Source organism: Triticum dicoccoides, chromosome 1B (genome assembly GCF_002162155.2).
Source record: "Triticum dicoccoides isolate Atlit2015 ecotype Zavitan chromosome 1B, WEW_v2.0, whole genome shotgun sequence".
Lineage (NCBI taxonomy): Eukaryota > Viridiplantae > Streptophyta > Magnoliopsida > Poales > Poaceae > Triticum > Triticum dicoccoides.
This window is the reverse complement of record NC_041381.1, coordinates 38,851,385-38,861,937: the sequence shown is the minus strand read 5'-3', so window position 1 is coordinate 38,861,937 and position 10,553 is coordinate 38,851,385. Positions and strand designations below refer to the sequence as shown.

General features: G+C 46.8%; 1 pseudogene; it reads right to left on the bottom strand.

Moving 5' to 3' along the window:
* Positions 1-1,933: 1,933 nt before the first annotated feature.
* LOC119317847 lies at positions 1,934-6,636 on the bottom strand (annotated as a pseudogene).
* Between the last annotated feature and the right edge of the window lie 3,917 nt (positions 6,637-10,553).

The window sequence follows — 10,553 nt, the reverse complement described above, 5'->3', positions numbered from 1 at the left end:
TGCAAGTAGGCTTTATTATTTTTGACCAAAATTTGTATTAATTAACAACTTCTGCATCATGTTGTTTGTCAAGCATATTAGTGCTGTGTTGTGAAAAAAAAATCATCTTTTCCTCTTTTCATCATACTGCGAATGTAGCGGTTGGTTGCCATCTAGCAGGAATGCTAATATTGTTTGAAAGTTGTGTGGAGCACGCTGTTGCTGAAAAACGCCACCCTAAGTATAATTATTCTGGGTGGAATCATACCTTTTTATATTCAATCCACACTGTTTTATTTCTTAAGTAGATTTGCTTCTACAGAAAGTTACATTCATTATTTTTTTTGATTGCTCTCGGATTTTATCAGAGCATCACAGTGTTATATGTTGCATATAAAAGTTCCATCCTGATGAAGATGGCCTGCCAATGCTTCAAAACGTCTATAAAAGGCTGTGCTGGTTACTCTGCCATGACATATAAGATGTGTGCTGGATACTGGTTTGTGTTTGCCTTTTATTCTTAGAAATAAATGTCATTCAGTTCTATCTAAATTCAGTAATCTTCATCTGCCAATCTTGTAGTGCTGCATATCTGAGACCATTGTTTTTGGCTCCAAAGGAAATTGAACTTATTGTCACCGAACTTCATTTCTATTCTTCTGATTATTGTTCAGCAATTAAACTGGTTGTTTCTCGTGTTTCATTCTTTAGTAATCTATATAACGCAGCTAGGTGCTTATTATTTATGACTAGTATTCTTATTTACTAATGCCTTCTGCATCGTTTTGTTTTGTCAAGCATGTTAGTGTTCTGTTCTGAAAAAAATTAATATATTCCTCTTTGGATCATACTGCAAATGTAGTGATTGGTTGCTATCTAGCAGGGATGCTATATCATTTGAAAGTTGTATTGAGCACATTTCGATGAAATACACCACCGTAATTATAATTATTCTGGGTGAAGCATGATTTTTTATATTTAATCCACTTTTCAATTGATCTTGTTTTAGTTAATTGTGCGACTAAATGATGCTTTCATATATTTCAGTTGATCTCTTTGTTTGTCTGTGTGCAGAAGCTTGTCCTAATGAATCTCTTGAATCCAGTGTGTATCATGTGATAGCATTATCTTGGTCTAGTTTGAAAATGATCTGGCAGCAAATGGGGGAGCATCCAAGATAATTTGGACTTTCATAAAGGGATGGCCTCCGCCAAGATATGTAGGCCTTGTTTTACATTTCATGGAAATTATTTTGGATTTTGTTCTAGTCTACACATTATGCATCTCCAGTACGCCGGAATAACACAAATGCTGTTCAGTGTTTGGCACCCGTGACACACACGGAGCAATACCCCACATGTGTAGTGTAGGCTGCTGTATGAGACGGTGCCTCAGCTTTGCAGTACAAATGTAGTGGTGCTGCTGCAAGACCAAGGCCTTAATTTCCTTTTGACACTTGCCAGACCACATGTGCCAAGACCCAGTGAGTTAATTAACTCTCAAGCGCCAGCTATCTACATAGTTTTGTGATGGATATTCAAGAGAGGCTTAGGTTTAAGATAGCAAATGGGCCAACATCCACCAAGATAAATTGATAACTATCCTAGTTTGTTTTTACGTTCTGAGAAAGGTCCATGATTCTGGGGTAAGTCTACTTGAAAGGGCTGATGGTGAAGAATAGCAATGCTACTTGCTCCAGTTAGTACAAGCTCTTCGATTTGAATGATCAGACAAGTCTTGCCTGTAAATTGTGGTATGCTCTACCCTTGTATATAAATTCAGTAACTAATGTTGATCATGACTCCGTTTGTCACATTTGGTTATCTTGATCAGCATTTCTTTTCTTCGCCCTGTAGGGACTGTATGTGATTGTGACTGCATGCTGTAAATCTCGAGCCTTCTAGAAACTGAGGTACAATCATTGTCCTATGCCAGAGCCACTGCATGCTTTGGTCCTGTTACTGTTAGGAAGTAAATCTGGGTCAGGTTACAACAAGAGTGTGGGCACCCGTGCTACAGGATGCTGCATGTGCCGCCTGCAAACACTGCTGAATGACTTAACTCTCAGGCTGGTCATAGTGGGGAGTAACTTAGACTAGTGTCATGCATATGACACTAGTCTAAATTACTACCTTCATAATGCAAAGTAACATAATAGTAGTATCATAGATAGCTTCATTTACTAGCTCATAGACTCATCTTGTCTTGGAAAGCGCTATGTTACAGTAACATATTATGTTACCACCTCTCATTAATTACTTGCCACATAAGCAAAATTTTCTCGAAGAGCGTTATGTTACTAGCTAAGTTACTCCCACTATGACCAGCCTCAACCACCAGCAAGTTCTGTACTACATGTGATCCTCCACAGGTTAGCTGCTGCACCTTGCCTCTTCAGACCCTCCTGTCCAGTATTGGATGGTTTGGATGGACGCTTCTGATTTCATCCATCAAATCCTCCACACCACGATCCCGCCTCCAGTTCCAGATACTGACATGCTTGAGGCTTGAAAGGTGGAGCAATCCAGGGTTGTACTGCTCTGGCCATCGGAACACAACTAGTTTCAACCTCTGGAGCTTTGGCATGGCTCCTGGCTCAAACATCAGGCAGGTCTCGCCGTGAAAGTTCAGTTTCACTAAACGCTGGAATCCTTGGCTGCTGATGACACAACTCTGGCGTTGGGTGTAGAGCAACAATATTGTAAGAGAGAGCAGCATGGGTAGACTGGCGAGGATATTGACACCTTCTTCTCCCATTTCACGAACATATCTGATGCTAAGGCGGGTGAGGTTGATGAGGGATCTGATCTGGCTTGGTACGGCGGGGAAATCAAAATTTCCAACCCCCTCCAGGAAGAGCCTCCGGAGAGGTGGAGGAGGGGAGCCACTCGGAAACACCCATGAGTTTAAGAAATCAGAGCTTTTGATCCCAGTGAAGTGCAGCGAACGGAGGCTGTTCGCAACGAGCTTGGACAGAGTTGACGCACACACTCTCATGTGATCTTCCTCATCGAGAACCCTATCAAAACATAAAATCCATTTAATCTTCAGTGCCCTTAGTTTGGTCAGCTCCCCGAGCCCTTGAACAGACCTTACAGATGCATTACAGAGATTGATCCCTGATAGCTCCTCCAGGCATTGCAGATTCCCAATTCCATCAGGCAGCGGGGTAAAGATCTCATCCAGAAAAAGGCACACTAGTTTCTTTAATTGAACAATAGTTGCTGGTAGTTTCAGAATTCTATAACCTCTAAGATCTAATACCTCTAGATGTTGCAGATTGCCAATTTGTTCCGGAAGCTCGGTTATGGTTGTGTCGGGACTTGTGATCTGGTAACCAATGATCCTCAGGTACTTCAGTTGATAGAAACTTCCAATGTGTTCAACGTGACAATTCTTAGACTTCACAACGCCTTCTATATTCAGCACTCGCAAAGCTTCACAATTTTGAGGCAGTTGCTTACCTCTAGGTCCAAATATATTGAGTGACCGAAGATGCGATGCATCCTTTATTGGCAAATCTGCAGCTTGAGAAGAGTTCAAGTGGAGGGATAGCCAGCGAATCTTCCATGAAGGGTATTTACCATCTATCAACACAGTCACAAATTTGTCTTCCGCAGCTTGAGATACAATAAAATCCAACACAATATCATGGACTCCGCAGATTTTCACTCTTGTGCCATCTGCCCCAATCTTTCTTGCTTGAATCATGCTTCTATTGATAAGCTCATTCAAATAGCTTTCTCCAAGCCTCTCCATATCTTCTCTGTTTTCTCCACCAATTAAGCCTTCAGCCATCCAATTCCATATCAAAAATCTGCTGTCAATGTAGTAACCCTCCGGGAAGACACTCAGATATAAAAAACAAGCCTTTAAATGGTGTGGAAGGTCAAGATAACTAAGGAGCAATATTCTCTTCATTTGGTCAAGTGGACAATCTTTCTGGACTGCAGAAGAAACAGACTTCCGTATTTTCGACCAGACTTCGACTGTTCGACTTTTGGTGGCTAATAAACTACCTATACTGATTATGGCCAATGGCAAGCCACCACATTTCTTCAATATTTCATCTGCAACTTCCCGCAATTCTTGGGGACAACATTCGCCTGAAGAAAAGATTCTTCCAAAGAATAAACTGCGGGAATCATCAACAGTTAGAAGCTTCGCTTCATACATATGCCCGTCCACGTCAGCACAGCATGACGTTGCCACATTCTTATTACGTGTTGTAGCAATTATTCTACTTCGTTTGATATTATCAATAGGTAAGGCAAATTTGACATGTTGCCAAGCCGTTGTGCTCCAGATATCATCAATAACAATCAAGTACCTGCATTCATTTGTTTGGAGAGTGCATTAGATCTCCATTCCATGCAAAATACAGAGCATATTTTCACTACGCAAACCAATTATGGCGGTAGTTAGATTGAGAAAGCTGCACAAGGAAAGGCCCAAAATTAATATGCTCCCCATTGTTGTTAGAATAGTTTGTTTGGGTAGCTGTACATAAATGCTTAGTTGATAGAAAGATAAATAGGGAGGATCTCACTTGACTTGCAATGCAAGCTGGCTTCACCTAAAAGTTTATACACCTTATATTGTGAAAAAGAGGGAGTAGCGATCATAGCAATAATGGGAACTACACTCATAACTGCTCTGTGTGGATACTAAATTTTAATCTGCTTACATGTGAGGGTATCTTAATTACTCACATGAACATTCCTTTTTCTGAACAACATATAGGCTTGTCTCCCCATGCATGCAACCAAAGTGCCACATGTACAGAAGACATTGAACAAGCTAGACTATGCTTCGGCTATTGAATAAATTTAGAGTACTTCCATTCTTTGTTCCACTGTACACCATAATCTGCAGGTCTTTTGCAATAAAAGCTAGTCCATGATAGTAACAGAATTATCATTTAAAAGTTAAAGCAACGTTTAAATGAGCTTCGAAATTAGTGGTGAAGGGGTCAAGGGAAGAGGCATGAGGTGATGTGCGGGGAAATATCAGAAATATGGCAGTGACATAGGAGTACATGATTTGTTGAAAATATATCTAAGAAACTCTGTCCATTCAAATAAGCTCGAAACATTTTGATCAAATCTACAAACAAAATTAGAGTTAGAACTAAAAATTAAGTCAGAACGAAAACAAGATTTGGAAAATACATTCCAGATTAATACGGTGCATCAGACAGGCAAGAATGATGTTGCCGTGCCAGAATTTATGGGATGGAATAAAATGTAAGTATGTTACTTCGGGCTCGATCAATATTGATTGCCTGTTATCATTCGTGAAAGCATTTGAGAGTGAATTAGAACAGTTGAAGAAAGAAGAAATCAGGAACAAAACAATTACCTCTTGTCTTTCAAGTGTTCCCTGAGCTTGAGTATCAGCTGCTCCAGATCCCACATTTCTGAGTTGTTGTACTCTTCTTCATTGACTTGAAAGAGGATATGTTTCAAAAGCCTCTTGATGTCGGGAGTTCGAGAAACAGAGATGAAAGCCCGGCAATCAAACTGTTGTTGGATCTTGTTGTACACCTCCAAGGCCAGAGTGGTCTTGCCGGAGCCTCCAATCCCAAAGATGGCCACCACGTTTGGTTTCGCGTCTTGCTCCATCAGCCACCCAAATATTTTCTCCCGGGGGCCATCAATGCCCACCGGATTTCTGACCGCCTCGTACTGCGTGCGTAGTCCTGCTTGGTCCAAGGGAACATGGGGTGGAGGCAGCGGGAGGCACTGGTCAATGTTGTACCGATTGCGCCGCTCGCTCTCCTCGACTACCATGGCTTTGAGCTCATCGATCTCCTTGCCAGTCTGGAAGTCGTCCCACACACTCTTGATCTTTCTCACGGCCTTGCTGACGAGGCCATCATCACCCCCCTGGGACTGGGAGCCTCCATAGCCTCAATGTAGTCCTCGATCTCGAACGACATATCCCGGACCCTGTCCCTCCACTCCCTGGTCTGCGGTTCCATGTGCTCCTCCATGTCCGAGAGCCTGAGCAGCACGGCTTTCATGCTGCTCAGCTCGTTTCTCAGGTACTGGATACCAAGCTTGACTTTCTTGCCGAGCAGGGCTGTCCCGACCAGGCTGGTGACCTCGTCGCCGAGCAGGTCATTTAGCTTGCTGATGACGGAGTTGATGGCTCCGGTGCCGATGCTCACTGCCATCTCTGTAACTGCCATGTCTGCCTGGCCACCTTCAAATCCTGCATACACATCCCATTCAAAACTAAAATCAAATCTTGAATCGAGGCAACGGAACTGAAATCTTGAATCGGGGTAAAAAATAATAAAAATTGGAACTACAATCTTGAATGGGAGTAAAAGAGAATAATTAAAATCATTGGACAGCGCGAGCTTTGACTGGAGCGGAGACGCACCTGGAGCTTGGAGGCTGCTGCACTGACCGCCCAATCTCGTCGGCTAACGGCTTGCCACCTTGGAGACCTCCGAACGGAGCAGGGACCTGGACCTCAACGATGATGCAGACCGGGGATCTAGAAGTGGAGCCACGGCGGCGCGGAAGACCACAGAGACCTCCGAGCAGAGCAGGGACTCGAAGCAGCGGTGGTGCGGAGGTGGCGGCGCGGATAAATCGCAGCGGTTCGTCTCAACCGCCGACGCGGAGCGGCGGAGCGGTGCTCGTGGAGAAGAGGAAAGTACTGTCACTGCAGCGGCCTACAGCGGTGGAAAGATGCTCGCTGGGGAAGAGGCGCGGTGAAAGTGAAAAAGCTGCCACTTGTGGTAAAAGCTCCGCTAGCTCGCTTCTCTCCATGGGAATCAGATAAGGCCAAAGGCAACCCATTTCGTCTGCCGGCAGGCGTGTACAAAAAACGCGGCTCAATGCGCAAATTTAAAATTAGACTGATTTGCGTTCATAGGAACACGTAGCGGACGCCCGCGGTGTCCTCCAATGTCCTTCCCTGATTCGCATCTACATCCGCGCGTCTTAAACCGGTATCAGATGCTTGGACGGCCCGTCCGCTCACGTTGTTTACCGAGTCGAGCGCCTTAAACGGCCTTCAAGCACCTAGGCTATTCCGTGTCCCTAATATCCAACCCAAATATGACGCAGACATAGAGCGCCCGGGCATGCCTGTCACATCGACCTGGCCCACTCCCACCCCACTCCATCCTCATAAATATCCCTAAACCGGAAACCCTAACTCACTTCACTCTCGATTCGTCTTTTTTTCCCCTCTGATTTCTCCATTCGAACCACTCCGACCACTCCAGTGACTGTTGCGACCATGTCGAGCGCCGGCAGCCGCTCCTCCTTCGACCCAGACGAGGACCAAGCCATCCGCATTGCCCTCAAGATGTTCAGGGTGGACATGGGTGGAAGTTTCGGATCCGTCTCGACTCTCCCCCGCCGCGGCGAGCATGTGGCGCTGGTTCCTCCCGGCCCGCGCTTGGCGCCGAACGGGCTGCGCCAGCGCCTACCCCACGCCGTCCCCTGGCCCCGCGGAGGGAGTCCTGGATTAAGGGGTTCTCGGACGGCCGGGCTATGTAGCATGGGCCAGACTGTTGGGCTGTGAAGATACAAGACCGAAGACTCTCTCCCGTGTCCGGATGGGACTCTTCTTGGCGTGGAAGGCAAGCTTGGTGCCCGGATATGAAGATTCCTTTCTCTATAACCGACTTTGTACAACCCTAGTCCCCTCTGGTGTCTATATAAACCGGAAGGCTTAGTCCGTAGAGGCAATCATAATTAGACAGGCTAGACTTATAGGTTTTTAGCCATTACGATCTCGTGGTAGATCAACTCTTGTAATACTCATATTCATCAAGATCAATCAAGCAGGAAGTATGGTATTACCTCCATAGAGAGGGCCCAAACCAGGGTAAACATCGTGTCCCCCGCCTCCTGTTGCCATCAACTTTAGACGCACAATTCTGGACCCCCCTACCCGAGATCCGCCGGTTTTAACACCGACATTGATGCTTTCATTGAGAGTACCGCTGCGTCGTCACCAAAAGGTTTGATGGCTCCATCAATCATCTACAACAATGCAGTCCAGGGGGAGGTTTTTCTCCCTGGACAGATCTTCGTATTCGGCGGCTTTGCACTGCGAGCCAACTCGCTTGGCCATCTAGAGCAAATCGACAGCTACGCCCCTGGCTATCAAGTCAGGTTTGGAAGCTTGAATTACGATGCCGATATCCGGGGAGACTTGATCTTCGACGGATTCAAGCCCATGGCAGCCGCTCCCTGCGACCATGATGCACATGACCTAAATCTGTCATCGGACTGTGCCCAGGAGGTAGACCCTGTAACTGCTCTAGCCCTGGATCTGGAGCAGATTGCGTCGTCCGAGGATGGGAAGCTCAACCACGCCGCGGAAGCCGCAGACTCAACGGCGGTAGAGCCGCACACAGATCCAACCTCAAGTGGGACCTGTGTCACCGGAACCTCGGATTCGTCTTCGGCTATAGGTTCCGAACCGCGTGCATCCGCGCCCATCGAACCTGATCAGGCGCTGATCGTTGAGTTCAGCTCCGCGGACATCTTTCGACACTCACCTTTAGGCAACATGCTAAACTCATTAAAAGCCCTCTCCCTATCAGGGAACTCTCAGCCGAACTATATCCGATTTGGATTGGAAGCTGATGACTGAGAATTCCGCTTCTCACCCACCACCCACTTCATAGCCATTGTCGAAGATTTAACTGACATGCTCGATTACGGCTCCGAAGACATCAACAGTATGGACGAGATGCCGGAGAGGAGCAGGAACAAAAGCCACCGCTTACAGGGTGCTGGACAGCCACCTCCTTGTATGATGTATACATGGTGGATACACCCAAAGAGAACAACGACGACAATAAAAAGGATCCAATCGAGGATAATCCTCCTGAGCAATAGCCAAAGCGCCGACGTCACCAGCGCCGCTCCAGACCACACCATGGAAAAAACAGCAATACCGGCACAGGAGAAAATAGTACTCCGGACGATGCTGGAGACAACGAAGACCCCGTTGAGCCAACTTCCGAACAGGATGAACAGGAGGATGGGCCAGTCATCCCTAATGAACAGGCCGTTAATGAAGACTCAGAGGACAGTAATTATCTTCCACCCTCCGAGGATGAGGCGAGCCTCGACGACGAAGACTTTATTGTGCCTGAGAAGCCCGTCGATCAGGAGCGCTTTAAGCGTCGGCTAATAGCCACTGCAAGAAGCCTGAAAAAGAAGCAACATCAGCTTCAAGCTGATCAAGATATACTCAGTGACAGATGGACTAACGTCCTGGCAGCCGAGGAATACGGCCTCGAGCGCCCAACCAAAAGTTACCCGAAGCGCAAATTGTTACCCCAATTCGATGACGAGGCACTGGAGCTCGTCCTACCAGCACATAATGCGGCTGACCGACCACCACGTGGCCGGGACAAAGCGACAACTCAAGCCGAACACCAGCCCGCACTACCTTGCCGTAAAAACAGACACAACAGCTCGGGGATATACATATGACCTACGGCATGACCTGGGAAACAGAGCAGGTCAGACCAGATCGATCTATGGATCGCGGGGGCGTGCCCCGATGCGCGAAGATGGCCATCCAGCCAGACGTGACAAACATAACCACGCCCGGGCCGAGAACCGTAGACGAACTCCATCCGAGCTACATCGTGACTTGGCCCGATATCGAGGCGCCGCACACCCCCTCTGCTTCACTAATGAAGTAATGGAACATGAATTCCCAGAAGGGTTTAAACCCGTGAACAACGAATCATATGATGGGACAACAGACCCCGCGTTATGGATTGAGGATTTTCTCCTCCATATTCATATGGCCCATGGTGATGACCTTCACGCCATCAAATACCTCCCGCTAAAACTCAAGGGACCTAGCACTGGTTGAACAGTTTGCCAGAAAACTCCATTGGCAGCCTGGAAGACTTGGAAGACGCCTTCCTCCACAACTTCCAGGGTACATATGTCCGACCTCCGGATGTCGACGACTTGAGTCACATAGTTCAATAGTCCGGAGAGTCAAACAGGAAATTCTGGACTAGGTTCTTTACTAAAAAGAACTAGATCGTCGACTGTCCGGATGTCGAAGCCCTAGCAGCCTTTAAACATAGCATCCGTGACGAATGGATCGCCCGACACCTCGGCCAAGAAAAGCCGAAGTCTATGGCAGCCCTCACGACGCTTATGACCCGCTTCTGTGCGGGCGAAGATAGCTGGCTAGCCCGTAGCAATAACAATACAAGCGAACCTGGCACTTCTGAAGCCAGAAATAGCAACGGCAAACCCCGACGCAACAGACACAAGCGTTGAAGCAACGGTGACAACATCAAGGACACGGCGGTCAATGCCGGATTTAGTGGCTCTAAGTCCGGTCAGCGGAAGAAGCCATATAAAAGAAACAATTCGGGCTCATCCAGCTTGGACCGCATACTTGATCGTCCATGTGAAATCCACGGCACTCCTGATAAACCAGCCAATCATACCAACAAAGAGTGTTGGGGTTTTAAACAGGCTGGCAAGTTAAATGCCGAGAATAAGGAGAAGGGGTCGCAAAGCGACGAAGATGACGAGGAGCCCCGGCCACCGAACACA